This window comes from Saccopteryx leptura, chromosome X (assembly GCF_036850995.1).
Source record: "Saccopteryx leptura isolate mSacLep1 chromosome X, mSacLep1_pri_phased_curated, whole genome shotgun sequence".
Classification (NCBI taxonomy): Eukaryota; Metazoa; Chordata; class Mammalia; order Chiroptera; family Emballonuridae; genus Saccopteryx; species Saccopteryx leptura.
In genome coordinates this window covers 20,843,865-20,863,013 of record NC_089516.1, presented here as the reverse complement: position 1 = coordinate 20,863,013, position 19,149 = coordinate 20,843,865, and the positions used below count along the sequence as shown (strand labels likewise).

General features: G+C 36.2%; 1 protein-coding gene across 1 annotated transcript in view; it reads right to left on the bottom strand.

The window, feature by feature from the left end:
• IL1RAPL1 (interleukin 1 receptor accessory protein like 1) overlaps positions 1-19,149 on the bottom strand; it is a 1,376,054-nt gene that overhangs the window by 1,310,261 nt on the left and 46,644 nt on the right. The gene's annotated exons all lie outside the window — the stretch shown is intronic.

The window sequence follows — 19,149 nt, the reverse complement described above, 5'->3', positions numbered from 1 at the left end:
TCAGTAATTTTTCTGTCAATAGATTTACCGGAGAACCCAAGAAGGAATAAAGTAATGTGGGAATATTGAGATGAAACATGGTAGGTATTTCACTTGAGCAATGAAACATGAAAATGTTCTTTAGAAGCCAAGGCAGTTTTGAATTACATTGATGGAGGACTCTATACAATTCACTTGATCACTCTCTGCCCGGTTCCATTCCCTGACTCATAAAGATGCATTCCAAATCTACTAAACCATATTTCCTTCTTTAGCCTATTTCAGATACCTGTTTCTGGACTGAGCATACAATTTCACAGTATACACCAAAAAGTCTTTAATGATGGGTAGAGTTGTGGAAAATTCCTTCCTCTAAAAATTTCACTTCCCCTGTAAACTTTTTGCTTAAGAATTCTCAAATTATTGACCTGGAAACTTTTTCTCCACAATAAATGAGTTATTGTATTCCCTGCTTAAATAGAGCATCTGTTAGCTCTATACTGAAAAATATTCTGATATATGACAGAAGAAATTTGTGTATTCATTCCTGAACTAAATATTTTTATAGAATTGGCATGGCCTTAATTTACATTTACTAGAAGGGAGATAAACACTGAAATAATGATGTAGTAGTGAGAAGACAGAAGCAAAGGGTTATACCTTATAAAATTAATCCTTGATTAATAGATGATTAAATGTTTTAACAATCTAATTGTCTCTTGTTCATCATCTGACATTCTGGAAAAGAGTTCAAAAATACATTTGTATAGTGAAAAGAAGAAACAAGCACAATGCTTCTTTCAACAAATGTTTTATTGATTTTCAATCAGAATAGTCTTAGGGGCTTTTGTTTTTGGAAAATATCCAATATCTTATTGATAGATATTCTTAGATATGATGTTCTAAGAGTATGGCTTAATGTTAATTACAACATGCTATAAATATTTCAGTAAAAATCTAATATGGTGTATTAAATACTCCACTTCATACCCACCAAGCCCACCTTCTCCTTCACCCTTTGCTTTGGAAACCAGAATTTAACCTTACTTTCCTGCATGCAGGTTACACTCTCTTGCAGTTTTAGTAAAGAGCACATGATAAACCAATAGTGATAAAAATTAAACTGAAAATATTGCTGGTTAATGGTACAGAGAGTTACTGGGAAGCTATTTTGTGTCTGATTGAATAGGAAAAATCTCTCTGAGGGTTATTTATTTATTTATTTATTTATTTATTTATTTTTGGTTTAAGTATAAAGTTGAGACATGCCTATCTGTGTTAAGATTTAGGGGAATAATATTCTTGGCAAAGGAATCAGAAAATGGAAAAAGGTTATGATTACAAAAGGACCAGTGTGGTTGAAAAAGACCAGTGTGGTTGTGGCATATGAAACAGAAAGGCAACACATAAAAGAAGATGAGACATTTTTGATGTTGCCTACTTTTAACATTGAATATACATGCCTTATTTGTATTCTATTCCATGTTTATTTAGATAGAACTTTTTATTCAAATCTTCTAATAAGAGGAAGGTCCAAAATGATGTTTTATATTTATCTCATAACTTCAAGAACATTTTCCGCACTTTTGAATATCTCAGTGTGGCAAACATGGCTAGTTTCTAACCAATATCTCTTGTCCCTTTCTTATTAGACAATAAATCTAGAGTGTTCATATGCTACATTTAATATATTCATCTTCTCAGATTTTCTTCCTTTTAGGAGTGGTAACTGATCAGTTCTGATCAATGAGATATATGTGGATGTTGTTATATAGCACTTTGGGGAAAGCTTTTGAAATTGATAAGGCTCAAGTAGAAAGTATTTTGACCATTGACAATTCTCCTTTGTTTCTCTTCCTTATCCCTTCTTCTTGCCTTGAACATGACCATGATGCCCAGAGGAGGATCAGGCCACCTACAGTCCTGTCAGTGAAAGCACACACTAACCGCAGTAAAGTAGAAATCCAAGTTTCCTGAGTCCCTGATAGAATCATTACACTGCTAGACTGCTTGTTCCTTCTTCTTGAAGAGAGACAAAAGCCTTTGTGCTTAAACAATTATTAGTTAGTTGGAAGAAGAAACACAGCCCCATGCCTTGGAAGCATTTATAATGCAATCAGGGAGGCAACATAAAAAAAATTTACAAGTGATATATCTTCAAAGCCAAATACACATATATCAACTTGAGTATATGTTAATTTGAAAATATTAACTTCCATTATGGTATTCAGGGTCTGTGCTCATTTGCTCACCATGCCTGAAATTTATAGGAGGCACTCAATAAATATTAGTAACTGAAATAATAAATATCTAAGTCCTTAATGACAAAAGTAATTTGGGCTTACTCACAGAAGCATTTGTAGAGAAAATAAGTTTTGAAAAGAAATGAAGGCACTGGGTGGGTGGAAGAAGGAGATAACTTCCAGGTAGTAGAAAATGACACATTAAAAAACATCAGTTGGTGAACATTGTTTTATGGATAAGAATGGCTGTGCTAGTTCTTTCAGAGATGTGAGAATAATAAAGACAGATTGATTAGATTAGATAAATAGACTAAAAATGATATAATTTCTTTTTTATGGATCTTCTAAACCTTATAATGAGATTTGACAACAAGAGGAGAGTAAAAGGTCCTTGGAGAAAGACAACAAAAAAATACTGTATCTGAGAAGGAAGCTTAGCTGTGTGCTATGAAAAGTAAGAGCAACTATAATTCAAGGCAAAGTATACGTGTATAGCCATACTTGCCAAGCTAGACACACACATGCAGTACATACACACAAATGACAAAGTGGCTATGGGATAAAAGTAATCCAGAAGATTTAGCTACAAATTCAAATCCATGTATATATATGAGAAATCACTGTCAAGAACTGTGAAGAGCCTGACCAGGCGGTGGCACAGTGGATACAGCGTTGGACTGGGATGCAAAGGACCCAGGTTCAAGACCTCGAGGTCGCCAGCTTGAGCACGGGCTCATCTGGTTTGAACAAAGCTCACCAGCTTGGACCCAAGGTCGCTGGCTTAAGCAAGGGGTTACTCGGTCTGCTGTAGCCCACGGTCAAGGCACATATGAGAAAGCAATCAATGAACAACTAAGGTGTCACAACGAAAAACTGATGATTGATGCTTCTCATCTCTCTGTTCCTGTCTGTCTGTCCCTATCTATCCCTCTCTCTGACTCTCTTCTCTGTCTCTGTGAAAAAAGAAAACAACTACCACCACAACAACAACAAAAGAACTGTGAAGAAACAGAGATTTTATTCTACTTGCAAGCTAAATAGCTATCCTCCCTGAGTTTCAAGGATGCTGACATAATACATGATGCTCCTGAATTAAAGATTTTTAAAAAATCTTAGTAATCTCAGAAAAAGCAATAGCATGTGCTGTGTCAGTTCCCTGAGCCCTAGTTACCACAGATTGACATGAAGAGAGCAAGATGATATCTGCATGTACAGTGCAGTGCATAATAGGAGAAGAACTTTGACCTTAGTGAACTTAAATATTTTTAAATGGGCAATAAGGAAGCCTGCCCTCTGATCCAAAAGGAGATACTATTACTATCTTCCAATATAGTCCAGAGAAGGTTATTCAGAAAAAAAGACAGTCAGTGATACTTCTCACAAGAAATGTAGAAAGGTCAAGGCACATGGAGAATTGTCTCCCAACAGTCATATGAAGATATCTGGAGAAAACTAGGTTAAAAGACCATAATACAATAAAAATAATTTTTAAATTAGGAACAAAAATATTAGTGAAAAAGTAAATAAAGTGACTTGAGAAAGGATGAGTTCAAAAGTGATAAGAAGGGAAGAATGCAAAGGATGAAAGTGAGAGGTAAAGCAAGATAAAGGTGAGAGAAAAACAGAACAATGAAAGGATTCAAGAATGAGAAAGAATGAGAATATGGCAGAATCTTTATCATTTAAAATAGTATTTATATATACAGTTACATTAAATTACAAAATCATTTGTTGAACAACAACTCTGCAGGAGCCAACCTTTTAGGAATTGGAAAAATTAAAACATAATGCATATAACTTGTTCCTGTCCTTGAGAAATATATATGTATATCTGTGTATACACACACACACACACACACACACACACACACACACACACACACACACACTATTACCAAAACTCTCTAGGATAAGGTTGATATTAAATATTTAGTAAAAACAATGAAATTTTGGAGATCTTTTATTGGCTATTAAAATAGCTCAATGTGGTCATTAAAAATTAAATCGCCATCTACAAAAGAGTAAATGAATGGTCTGTTTTACATGAAAATGGCAGGCAACTTCTCAATTACAGCAGTTCTAAGCTTCAGATGGCAATTAATTTTTGAACATTACAATGTAATTTATTTATTTATTTACTTATTTATTTATTTAGAATGTAATTCATGCCCTGCCCAGTTAGCTCAATGGTAGAGCATCAACTAGGTGTGCTGGGTTCAATTTCTGGCCACAGAACACAGGAGAAGCAACCATCCACTTCTCCACTTCTCCCCCTTGTCTCTCTCTCTCTCAAACCACAGCCATGGTTTGACTGGTTTGAGCAAGGTGGCCTCAGGCTCTGAGGATGGTTTTGTGGCCTCTGCCTTAGGTATTAAAAAAAATAATGGCTCTGTTCCTGAGCATCGCCCCCTAGTGGTCTTGTCTGGTGGATTCCAGTCAGAGTGAATGCAGGAGTCTATCTCTCTGCCTCCACTCATCTCTATAAGAAATTTAAAAAATAATAAAAATATCAATATAAATAAAAAGAGTGCAGTTCATTTTAAAGATGGAATAACACTCATAGGCTGACTTTCTTTAGCAGCAAAACAGATCTGCTATACAAGACTTTTCAGGAAAACATTGTTTGAACCAGTCCAATGAAGAATTGCCCAATCAACTTCACACAAATAGTTCTGTTTTATCCTCATTGTAGACAATATAAAGTATAAAGTGAAAAATGTCATTAAATTTAACTTGTGAGTAAAACCGATTTATTTGTCATGGCTTGGTATTCCTATGAAAATAGAAAAGAAAAAAGACAGTATGTACTATTTAAGTGATTAGTACAAAACTACCAAAATGTGATATTTAAGAATAAAAGAGTTAGGAAACTTTCCAAGAGTAGGATACCAAAACGATGGAACTCATTAATTTGGGAGATATTCTTATACTCTAAGACAGTGGTTCTCAAAGTGTGGTTGGTCCTCAAGAAATTTCAGAAGATACGTGAAATCAATACCATTTCATAATAATACTACCCATTTGTTTGGCAGATAAAATGTATTATGCTCACTTTGTTAAAGATGGCGCTGCCCACGAGGAGGCAGTCGCCCAGGTGATATTAATGTGTGTTGGGGTGGGCTAAAGGCAGGCAGAATCCTTGTAGCCTGGGGCTTGGTTTTGGGATTAAGCCTTTCCTACCCTTTTTGATGTAGGGCGGTACAATCCAATCATGCCTCAGAGAAGTGACTTTGTATTAGAGACTTCCCTGTTTTGTATATTGGATTAAAGGTTTGGATTTCTACACTATAAAATGGGGGCAGAACGAGAGCTTGCTCTCTCGGTTCCTGGGATTATTAGCATTAGAGGAGAGAGCGGAAAAGGCCACGTGGAGTAGGCCAGGAGAAGCAGCCAAGATGGCGGAGTGTTGAGTGAGAAGCCAGTTTGGACAGAGTTTGTGCAGGGAGAAGGAAGGAGATGGGGAACAGAGGTGAATAAGGCTGGTGAGCTAGAAACCTTTGATTCTAGGAAACTCGGATAAGTCAGTAGCTTTGTGAACACTGAATGTGAGTGGGTTTTGGAGCCCAGTGTGTGTTTTTCGCTTGCCCGCTGAGTGCAAGCTAGGATTAAAGACTATGGCCCATCAGTTTTTGGCTCCGTTGTTTCTTTACCAACTGTCCGAATCCAATGCGAACCTGCATGAGCCAGGCAGCTGTGATGGTGGCCCTGGCCACTGGCTTTACATCATTCTCACAGTGGGAGCCTGTTTCAAGAATGCAGACTTAAAAGAGCAAGGTCTTGCTGAAACCACCTGGATAGTATAGCTGACTGAACTTAGTCACGGCCTCCATATAAAATTGTAAGATTCTGGTGCATGAGTGCAGAGCTCTACTTGTATTGCGACATCAAGCCTCATATCTAAGTACACTTGCTAATTAAACTTGCCACCTACCAACCTGGAGTGGCCTGCCTCTTTCTTTGGTCATTTCTTGCCCTCCTTCTGCAGGGGCAAAGGCTAGTTTATAAAAGAACTTGAACCACTCAAGAAGGCAACCAGTATGGCCTACAGGGATTACAGGTAGAGGAAGTGCACATAGGTGTATCTGGGAGTCTAAAGGGGCAAGAGGAAGGAAAAACTTTTAGGTATCACAGCCTGCTTTGTCCTTTTGTTTACCCTGTTTCTAAGGATAAGCAATTATCTTGTTGTTGAAGATGATAAAATAAGCCCTAGGGAGAAAGTGATCAGATATGTGCTGATTGGATTGTTGTGAAAGCTATACCAGTAAGAGAAGAGTCAGGAGACTGGGGTGAACTAAGGTTTGGGAAAAGGGAATAAATAATATCTGGGAAGAAAGCTAGAGAAAATTGAAACAAAAATTACACCAAGTTAAGAGGACAAATGAACCAAAAACAGCAGAGCTATCACTGACTGCAAATCAACAATGAAAAGGAAGATAGAAAAGTGTGCCTAAAAATTTATTGTTATGACTTTTTTCCTCCAATTTCTAGTATTGCTGGTAGTTTTTCAACTTCCATGGTATGCCTCCCTGCTGTGACAGTCCTTTTCTAGAATTAATAAACTGAGTTTTGTGTATCTTCAACACATCAAATAACTGAAAAAAAAATAGGACATAATTTGCTGTGGAGAATAAAGTTTATATGTGATGTTAAAATAATACTTCACCATGCTGTTCTAACCTGCCACAAGTTGGAAATGATGACTGCTGCAGAGGAAGCACTTTGGCGAATTTAAAGTCTCTCTGTGCCATTCATGCCTGTCATAAAAGGCCTTTTTGGCAGTCACTCACTGAGGTCCAGGTGGTATTCCTTAATGGGCCAAAGATGGAACTTTACCTCAGAAAAATAGATCTGAATTTAGTCTTGGAAATCTGTGAATGCCCAGAGCTTTCTGGCATGCTCCCAGTAACCCTGATTATTAGATAGTCCCAATTTCTATTGATAGCATCTACCATCTTTAGCAACTCTACCTCCATTTTACTACTTATATAGACAATCAACAAGTTCTGGCCATTAAAATGGATAAGTTCACTTAACTCTGTGTCTCTAAGCTATATATGTATTATATTTTAGCACATATATTTTCTTGTGATTATTAACAGGTAACATATCTTTAATATGGCGTATTTTCATGAAGATAAGAATGGTAGCATACAGTAAGATTTTTCCACAGTCAGTTAGCTTTTACCCAAACAACTCCAGACATGATGACTCAGTAAACCACTTAGAAATGAATTTGGCTTTTTTAGATATAGTATGCTCCTAATAACTAGAGTTTCAGGCAGCACTAGAGTAGAAAATTCCTAAGATCCTTTCAATCCACTAAAGCAAAGTCAAGAAACAAGGTTATATCCCCTTTACAAACATTTTCCTTACCCACAGTATTAAATCTGCTACTCTCAGGATGATGTCAAAGTAATGGCCACATGAGAGTTACCCTTGATCTCTCCCCTTGAAATTTTAATAAATTGAACAGCTATACTGCAGTGAAGGAAACCCAGCTAGGCTCACAGGCATGCCTGAAAGAGCCATGCACCTCATGAACTAAAGGTATGAAGGGTTAAGAAGGGTGGCAGAAGATAAAATGCACTCATGTTAGGCTCAGGAGAGAAGAGAAGTCCAGAATGTCTGGGTGTTTTTCTGTCAAGGCTCCAGAGAGGGGAGAAGCTCAGAGTGACTAGGTGTCTTTCTGCCAGAAGGAGCAGAGAGACTGGGGGAAATTTGGAGAGTTACTGAACCAAAGTTTGCAGTGGCTGAACGAGGGGTCCCAGCCAGTATTCTTGGTCTACCCACAGCCTGCACTAGGCATAGAGACAGAAAAACCAAAGTGTGGCCTGTAGCCTCACAGATCCTGCCTCCTTCACCTTGCAGGTATGGAGAGTGGCAGAGACAGACCCCACAGCTAGCTCTCCAGAGCCACTCTCTCCCCTGAATAACATTGATAATCCATGTCCAGTCCTCCAGTCTGTTGAGACATGGGGAGGAGCACCCAGAGGCCTAAAATTGCCATTGCTAAAGTATAAACCTCACAGCACACCCTACTCACTATCTCAACTGCAGTTTCACTTCCATTATTGTGAGAGGAACATCTCAGTAGAAGTCAGCCCGGGAATTTAACAGCTAAAACTCTAAAACTTGTAATCCAGAACCATCTACTAGAAACAAAACAAAACAAAACAGAAAACAAACAAACAAACAAAAAAAAACAGGAAAACCTAGTGGGATTAATTTCTTTTTCTCTTTTTCTTTTGAATTTTATTTTTCTTTAATCTCTATTTCTATTTTTCTTGGGTGTTTGTTTTTGATTATTGGGGTTTTTTGTTTGTTTTTGCATGCTTTTCTCTTTTACATTTTATTATTTTAATTTTTTTCTACTTTTATTTTATTTTTTGTAATTTTTGTTTGATTTCTTAACATTACCACTCTCAAATGCCATAAAGGCAGAAAAAAAATAGCATGGCTGTACAAGAAAAAGACGAATTTCAGAAAGAAAATGAAAAAATCTCCAGAAAGCAATCTTAATCCCTTGGAAACCTTGGAGTTAAATGATAAATGATTCAAAATTAAAGTTCTTCAAAAAATCACCAGGTTTGTATGGAAACATAAAAAAACACTGACTAGTCAAAGCAGTCTTGAGAAAAAACAACAAAACCAAAAGATTTATACTAGCTGACTTCAAATTATACTACAGAGACACGATAATCAAAACATCATTGTATTGGCTGAAAAACAGACATACAGACCAATGGAACATAATAAAAAAAAAAAAAAAACAGAAATAAAACCACATATATATGGATAAATAAATCTTTGATAAAGGAGCCAAAAACACAAAATGGAGAAAAGAAAGTCTCTTCAATAAATGATGTAGGGACAATTGGAAAGCCACATGCAAAAGAACGGAATTTGACTACACCTTGTCCCCATGCACAAAAATTACTCAAAATGTATTAAAGACCTAAATATAAGATCTGAGACAATAAATTAACCAAAAGAAAACAAAAGGACTAAACGTAGGGACCTTGACCATAAAGCATTTTACGAGTTTGAACCCAAATGCAAGGGAAGTAAAGGCAAAAATAATTGAATGTGACTGTATCCAACTAAAAAGCTTCTGCACAGCAAAAGAAACTGAAACAAAACAAAAAGGCATCCAACCAAAGGGGAGATGATATTCACAAACAACAGCTCCAATAAGGGGTTATTATCCAAAATATATAAAGATTCACAAAGCTCAGCAACAAACATGCAAACAATCCAATTAAAAAATGGGGAGAGGACCTGAACAGACACTTGTCCCAAGAGAACATACAAGTGGCCAACAGATACATGAAATATGCCACCTTTACCAGCTATTAGAGAATGCAAGTCAAATCTACAATGAGATAACATCTCACACCTGTTAGATTGGCTATTATCAACAAGACAGGTAATAGCAAATTTTGGAGAGGCTGTGGAGAAAAAGGAACCCTCATTCACTGCTAGTGGAAATACATATAAACTGGTACAGCCATTGTGGAAGAAAGTATGGTGGTTCCTCAAAAAATTAAGAATAGAAATATCATATGACCAAGCAATCCCTCTACTGGGTATCTAACCCAAAAGTCGAAAGCACTGGTTCACAGAGACACATGTACCCTCATGTTCATTGCAGCATTCTTCGCAATGGTCAAGACAGGGAAACAACCAAAGTGTCCTTTGATAGAGGATTGGATAAAGATATGGTGTATATATATACAATGGAATACTTCTCAGCCATAAGAAATAATAATATATTGCCATTTATAACAACATGGATGGACCTTGAGAACATTATACTGAGTGTAATAAGTAAATCAGAAAAAGCTAAGAACTATATGATTCCTCACAAAGGTGGGATATAAAACTGAGACCCATGGACGTAGATAAAAGTGAAGTGGTTACCAAGGAGAGGCAGAGGGAAGAGGAATAAAGAGGAACAAATATACGGTGACAGAAAAAGATTTTTCTTTAAGTGAGGGGCACACAACAAAATTGACAGTTTAAATGCTATAGAAATGTTTACCTGAAACCTATGTACTATTATTGATCAATGTCACCCCATTAAATTTAATTTTCTAAATTATGAAAACAAAAAAACCTGCTACTCTTCTATTCAGTGTGCTATGCAGGGTATATGTAATTATGGTATGCACTCACTAAATTTATGTTATGAAAGAATTATGTCTTATTGGCAATATTATCTTCCCTGAAATATAATGTACTTGCAATTTAGTAATCTCATGTAAGCATTTTGATTTGGCAAAATGAGGATAAGTGTTTTTTAATATCCACATTTATTTTGATGGTCTTCTTTCTATGAGTAAATGGCACAAGAAATAGAATTGGACAGCAATGACCTCCAAAAATCATTACTGAGTTAGAAAATAAAAGTGAAAAGGAAAGATTAAAGGTTAAAGATACAGATAATGCAAGGTTACAGGTCAACTTAATTAAAGTTTATAAAAAAGAAAACTCATCAACAGAGAGATCTGTTTGCATAGCTATAAATTCAGAAGACTGTATGATCTGTAGTCCACATTATGATATTTATTTTATCCAAATGTAATGCAGATTAAGCAAATATATCACATTTTTGTGGAACTATATGCATTTGATTTGTAATTGCTTTAATCATCAGTGAAAACAAGACTACAGTTGATTCTTGCAAGAGTAAAAATGTTTCACTTAAGAACTTAAAGTGCTCATCTGCTTAAGAAGTCAGTGTTTCTTATTCTCATGAACACCTATGATGCCTAAATATTCCTTTCTGTAGTGCAATTTTCTTCATAAATATAATGGATCAATATTCCTTGTATATCAAACAGCTGCTCCCAGAAAGAAAATTGAGACAGCTACATCAGGAGAGAAGCTTAAAAAGGATGTAATTTTTCATCCTGCCCTGTATCCACACTGCGATGTGATTCTGCTATTTCTTTCACTAAAACAGGCAGAGTCAGTTTCCTCTCCCCTTGATACTGGACTATCCTGGCAACTTATTTTGGCCAGTAGATTGCAGCAGAAGTCACAATCTGCCAGTTCTGAGCTTAGGCCTCAAGGGACCTTGCATGATCACTCCTGATCTTCCACAGAACCTTACGTGCATAAGGAAAACAAGCCCAAGTGGGCGTGCTGGATTATGAGAGACATATAACCCATCCAACTACCAGCTGACTCCCAGACATGCACGTGATTAGCCAGATCAGCCAGCCCCCAGCCAACCTGTAACTGACCACAGATGGTCAAGCCGCAGAAAGATCAGTTTAATTTAGCCCAAACCACAACTTACCCAATTAGTGAGCTTATTGGTTTTATCCACTACATTTTGAGGTGGTTTATTCCACAGTAGTAGATAAGCTATAAATGACAATTATCTGGAAGTGCATTGTTTAAAATAAGCAACAAGGAAAATGAGGCAACCTGGTAAAACGTCAGGGAGTGCTGGAGGATTTTAATGCCAAAATTCAATAACAAATCCCAATTTTCCCATGTGCAACTGATCCTAGAATTAGGCATAGTACAATTGGTGTGGCTATTCATTTGAAAAGGAATTAGCATTGAAATTAGTATAGGTAGGGAAAGGCTTGAAAGTCTGAAGTACCAGCAACAGAAAGATTGGTAGAAAACAGAAAGCCCTGAAGTTGTGATTGTCACCTGCTAAAATATCGATTAAGGAAAATGGAAACTGAACGTGTAAACAGCACAGACTGAGTATAGGTGTTGACTGTGGGCCATGCTCCCACTCCAGAGATTTCTGCTCACTTCTTCGCACTGTGTTTAGGATGAAATGGCAGATTCTATAAAGCTGTTAAAGCAGTGCCTTAATGTTTTTGCTTCTCAAGCAGTGAGGGCTTTCTATTTAAATTGCTATCCCTCAGAAGAGTTGCATTAGCTAGCAGTGAAGGAGGAGATCTAAGTAAATTTGCCATCTTGAATATATTCCCTACACTTCCATTTTGTCCTTTAACATTAGTGTTTTCAACTTTTAAGATTATAAGGCTTAGTGTGTACAGAGATGTGTTGTAGAATTGGGCACCTAAAACCTGTATAGCTAGGTTAAACAGTGTCACCTCAATACAATCAATTAAAAAAAGATTGTAAGTCTTAAAGCTATCTGAGTTACATTTTTTTAATCTTTAACACTACTTTGAACAGTAAAGGCCATTTTCTTTAACATTTGCCTCACCCTCCCTGCTGGATTTTTCAATTTGTTTAAAGAGAGTCATGAACTGAGAACTGTTTAAAATGCACAGTTCATAAATCTTTTGATGTGGGAACAATTCAATACCCAAACCACATTGCTGCCAACTTCTTTTTCTTCACCTTTGTTCTACATTTTGAATTGGGAAGACAGGAAGCTAAGAGAATATGATATATCCCAAGGTGTGGGAGAGTAGAGCGTCCATTACAAAATAAAAAAAAGTCTAAAGTGTGATCTTAAGTCTGATATGAATCTACCTGACTTTATTTTGTTAATTTATTCTGTAAATGTATAAGCCAAGAAATGAGAAAGGTCAATTAATGTCAGGTGCTTTAAAAAAAAAAAGGTATCACACAAAATGAATTACCAACACTAATCAGGATATCTCAGAACAAAAGGCTAAGGTCTGAACAACTGACTATGTTTTAACGTAAAACATAAATGGTTCCTCCACACTTTAGAGCAGGGGTCTCAAACTCGCGGCCCGCGGGCCGCATGTGGCCCACCGAACAATTTTGTGCAGCCCGCAGACTAATCCACGAAGTTCAAAATATTTTGGATAAAATTAAGTAAGCCTAGGGGCCTACTTGTATTTTGCATTTCTCTAGCATCCTAGCTAGATATTAGCTTAGTTAACAGCAGTTGTGATGCGAACTACAGTTTCTGGTCGTTTTGTGACACTGAGTAAAGTGCATGTACTATTGTGCTTGTTGTACTGATTTTTTTTGTTTTCAACTGCAGTGAGAAAAATGTTGCATAACAGTTGCCTTTTGTAGACCTAGTGCAGCCCCCCAAATGGCTGTGATCTTGCTCTGCGGCCCACATGCTGAGTTGAGTTTGAGACCCCTGCTTTAGAGTGATATGCTAGAGCTCACTAGCTTTAGAATAGACAACCCCAGGTATTGTAAGAGAAATTATTTGCACAAAAGTGACACTCATTACAATAGTATTCTTTGGGATTTCCCCCTTAGAGAGTCAGGAGATGATTCTAGAGTTAAGGAATAAAATAATTTCTTTTTTTTTAGAATTTTTACTTTTTTATTTAAAGATTAAATTTAATGGAATGACATTGATCAATAAAAGAACATAGGTTTCAGGTGAATGTCTCTATAGCATTTGAACTGTTGATCATGTAGTATCCCCATCACCCAAAGTCAAATCATTTTCTGTCACTGTATATTTGTCCCTCTTTACACTCCTTCCCTCCATCCTCTCGCCCTAGAAGCCACTCCACTTTAATCTATGTCCATAAAAATTAGCTTCTGAAAGCAGTATAAACCCTGACTGTAATATATAAATAAGAAACAGTGGCAGAGAGAGAGGCTGGAAAGAAAATCTTTAGCTGTAAATTTAAAATTCATTAAAAATAAAATGAAAGTTGGAGAAAACTCAACAACATATAACATCTGTTAAATCTGGGTGTTGAGAATTCTTTTTTATTTTTCTGTCTTTATGTTTAAAATAGTTCATAATGGTGTACATGTAATAAAAAAGAAAATGGAGTGGAAGAATCTATGTCGGCTCAAAACAAAACTAGCTGCCTCCTAGGAGATGTTTAACGAGAATACAAAAAGAGATGTCTGTGTGGATAGCTAGGCCTTTTTTTTCTGGCCTACTTCTGAATGCCAGCTTTCAATGAGATTTAGAAAAAAAGACCTTTATCTGGTAGTATAGCAAGTCTCCCAACTCTAACTCATTTTGCCTGTATTTTCTTTAGGATAGGTCTGTTTCCCATGATGTGGACACAAGAACAATACATTTTAATAGCAATAGTACAGCAAAAATCATTCGCTGGCAAAAATAAAGTTCTTATGTGTTTAAGAACTCAGGAAATAATCCCAGTTGCTGTACCAGATATATTTGATTCCCTTATTATCACAATTATAAACTTGGTTATTTGACTAACTAGAATTTAAAAGAATCTTCTTAATACTAGCACAAGAAAGCATCTATGTAGATGCTTGGTGAAAAACAGACATTGTGATTACTTCCTTTGGTTTCTTAGTTTGCTAGTGTTTTACATATTTGTCACTTGGAAAATGACCACAAGGTTTTCCTGAACTCTAAAGGATCTCTTCCTATGTTCGCATCCTCTAGGTGCCAGCAGGACACCTGGATCCCTGCCCACTTGGCTGGGTGATATTGCTTACCTAGAGCAATGACAGACAACTTAGAAAGCGAAGAAGAGCTGCCCTTCCCATGTGTTTGCTAAACACAAAAGGGCAGGTGAGGAGCACACAGTTCGGTGAGCAAGAGGCTGTCTGCCTTACAAATATGTAGTTAGAAGCATTCAAGGAACAAGGGCCCAGTAGGTGGCTGATCTGCTGCTTCTCTACTCTGTGTGGGCCCTTAAATCCTTTCCTTTGAGCTCCCTAATATAGCTCTTCTAAGGGATAACTATTTAAATAGAAAGCTCCCACTGTTTGGCAAGTCAAAAAGCATCAGTTCAGTGTTCTACAAGCTCTACCGCAGCTCTGAAAACACAGAGGAGATGGGTGAGCAGGAATCCCCAAAATAGTCTATTTGATCTATGAGGAATCACTGACTTACAGTGCTGCAATTGAGAAGGGAAAAGTCTTTTCTCTGGCCACTCCTTTTCATCATTAATATCCTCAGAGATACCCAAGTAACAAGTTACCTTATAGACACTCTGCTTCTTGCTCACCTGCAAGTAGAACTGCCCAGTAATCCCATCCTATATTGGGACATGTATTTATGTTCCAACTATAAAGTACTATGCAATGCTCACAGCCAACAAGAGGATATGAATCTTACTTCATTCATTGTAACATAATTATTCTAAGGACAGGTTGGAAAGTATGCAAGAATCGATCTTTAAATACTACTAGTATTTAAAAAGTAAACACAAACGGTTTGGTTAGATTCATTGGAAACTAGAAAAGAAGTGTAAGGAATTAGGGGGGTAATCAACATATACAGCATATACAAAACAGCTAAACAAATAATAAAACAAGCATATAGTTTAAGACTCTGTGCTATATTACAGATATCAATTCAGAGTTCAAATAAGGGAAAGATTACTGAGGGGAAAATAAACAAAAGCTTCGTGGAGTTGTTAACAAAAGATTTGAGGTTTGATGTGTGTACCAATAAAAGTTTAGTAAGATGGGAATAAGTCCAATGATGGGAAGAAAATGGGCTATAGAAAGAAAAAGGCATAACTAGCTGGCCCAGAAGATGAAAGGAGCTTGGTTTGTAGGAGAGGGAGTGTGTTGGGTAGTTGTGGGTAGTGGAAAAGGGAGGAGTGTGGGTTTATGCCTGAGGGTCAGCAGGACTTAGTTGGAGTTGTCTAGGGAAATTTTGGGTAAAAATGCATTGGATTTTCAAAAAATGTAATGCAGCATTAAATAGGACACATTGTAAGTTTTGGAAGTGTCTTCACCTTTTGATATTTAAAATGGATAGTTGAAAAGAGCAGAAATTAAACATGTGCTGTCATGTGTGGTTTAAAGTGTGAATTTTTTCCTTTTGTCTCAGGTATAATAATGGAAGCAAAAAGTAAGGGGACCATTTTATCTCAAATTCTACTCTAAATATTCACGAACAACTGAAAAGTACTAATGGGGAACAAAATTGAGGATAGGGTAAGGGATGAAGAGCAAGTGAGATATACAGATTTTTTAAAATTTGACCCTATTATCTAAACTCTTCCTAAAATATACAAAATGTTCAAATAACTTTTCCCCTTACACAGTTGAAGGGAAGCAGCTTAAGCCTGTCTTTGTGGTGACAGGTCATCACAGTGAGAAATCAAAGAAGGGCCAAATGTCCCTAGTGCTAGTTGACACTAAAGAATTTCTAAATGTAGCCTCAAAGGGGTTTTTTTTTCTCCTTTTTTGGGGCGTGGTAGTGGTGGTACTGCTTGAGAACTTAAAGGATATGTAAAATCATTCCAGCAACTGGTAAATGACTCATGACAAAGAAAAAGATATATTCAATATATTCAGGACTTGTTTGAACACAGGACTTTGCAATCGGTGTTCTGCTGTGTCACTTAGACACCAGGATGCAATAACTCCCAAGGACAGACTTTTCAAGTTTGAAATAAAAAGTATGACAAAAAGAGTAAAAAGCCTTCCCTTAGCCAATAATACAATCTTCTCTTTTTCTTCCATTCTCATTTCTACCAGCACAGTGCAGTGTGTGCGGGTGATAAAGCCACACTTTAATTAAATATCACTATTGTTTGAGAAGGTTTTATATTTCTCAAACTCTCTAACCTGATGCCCCCTGTCTTGCTACAAGATACACAATGAATAACATCAATCAATTTATTGAAAATGGTCTCCAACATAGTGCCATGCCGTTATGGAATACCCTTGCGATAAATTCCTCAAGTCTGGTAGGGGGTACAACACAATCTGTAACTATCCATACGTAACAATTCTCTCCTTGATCTATACAAGGAGAATGAATGAAAACATAAATTGACAGGGACGAAGGATACATAGACAGTATAATGGCTTTCTCCGAGATTCTGACCTGACTAGCCTTGAAGTGGTTATTTTTATGGCATGACCCATATAAGAAAACCCAGGGGATAAGTTTAGTTAGCATAAGAGTTACAACCCAAAAAGCAAAGATGTTTCATATATATGCGTGTGTGTGTGTGTGTGTGTGTGTGTGTGTCCCCTTAGGTAACTAATGAAATTAAGAATGTGTTTGTTTCTGAACTAGAAAAAGGATAAAAGCTGATAATTTGGCTAGTTTGCTTATTTTTTTTTATGTAGTGAAAAAACTATTTTACATCCCAATTTTACCCACACATAACTAACTCTCAATGCTAAGTTAGAAACCCATTAAACACTACATATTGGCATAGGGAGATAGTAAATCTTTGTATGTTAAAGTAATAAGCTTTTCAAAATATGACTTAATGATTCTTTAAGAAATTGGGAGTCAGAGTTAAATATTAAATCAGAAAAAAATAAATTAATATCCAGCAGAGTTCTTGAATTTGATCTTCTACCACAAATAAAATTTTATTCTTTAAAAGTCTTTGCACAGTGATTGACATTTGTTAGTGATTTTTTTATTCAGTGAGAAGAGGAGAGGCCGAGAGACAGACTTCTGCATGCGCCCCAACCGGGATCTACCTGGCAAGCCCACTAGAGGGCAAGGCTCTGCCCATCTGGGGTGTTGCTCTTCTTAGAGCCTGAGGTGGAGGCCATGGAGCCAGTCTCAGTGTCTAAGGGCAACTTGCTCCAATCAAGCCATGGCTGCAGGAGAGGAAAAGAGAAAGAGAAGCAAGAGATGGAGGGGTGGAGAAGCAGATAGTTGCTTCTGTGTGCCCTGACCAGGAATCGAACCTGAGACATTCACATGCTGGGCCAACACTACCACTGAACCAACCAGCCAAGGCCAGTTTTTGGTGATTTAAGTCAAAGAAAATAACTGTGATTAGAATCAATTCACTTGACCACACAGTAGCATTTTACCCTCCAAATAATGTTTACTGAAAACACGCAAAAAATTTTGTAGGTTCCATGGTTGCTTTTATAAACTTTGTGATAATGCTATAATCTACTTTTGCTGTCAGGATTGCTTTTCTGACTTATTAATAAAAAGCGTAAATGAATTTTATGATCACATAGATAACATTTTACTAAGAAACATATATTGCTGTTGTTGGATTCCATTTGTCTTTTTATATTTAAACAATCTATGAATAAAATATTTATAGTTTAGAGGAATAAATGTGTTATACACTTTATAACCAGGGAACATCATTTCATTTACTTTTTTAATTTGGTTCAATTTTGTATTGTTTGAATTTATAATCACAAACATGCATTTCTTAGATAATAATACTTTTAAATGATTTTTGTATTTGAATAAAGGCCAGTGCAGAATACTATATGTAAAATGTTAGAAAATTTGTTTGTTTGTTTTTTTTGTATTAGACCATTAAATCAATACATCCTAATTTCAGAACACTATTTAGAAAAATATTTAAGAAGACAATTTACCCATGGATTCTATGTTTTATATCTTTATATTTTCAACTTGGTTTAGTATTCTTATATTACTTTTATAATTTAAAGATATATATTTAAATGTAATTGTGGGGAAAATCATAATAAGAATTAGCCCTACCAAAAGAAAAGACATTAAAGCAAAAAAGGCACATTGTATAGAAATCTGCCACCTACCTCTTCCTTCTTAATTTTAGTAATAGGAGTAAATAACATAAGTGGCTCATCTAAGATTATTAATTAATGCTGGTTCTGTGTTTTTCAGTATACAGTATCTGTGAGTATGCATGTATTTATTGAACAGTTGAAATATGGTAAATTCAAGAAATGTATTTGTGCCATTGAATAATAAAATTTTTAAAAGGCTATGGCATACTTCCTGTTTTAAAGAGGTTTCTAGTTTTTTTAATGACATAATATTAATACACATTAAACAATAAGAAAACAAGGATTTGGCTAGCAGTTTTTGCTAGCACTGTAACTGCAGGTTGCAAGGCAAAGAATTGACCTATAAGATTAATCCAGAGGTGTCAAAGAAGACAATGTAGAAAGGCTTTTGCCATAGAAATAAATTTTAAGACTATAAAAGAATGCAGTCTTTAAGATAGTATAATAAGATAGGCATGGAAGATTAACTAAGACCCTCGGAGTACAAAATTAAAGATAAGAAAGGAAGGTGGATGCTTATACAGAATGGAAGAGAGTAGTCACAGTG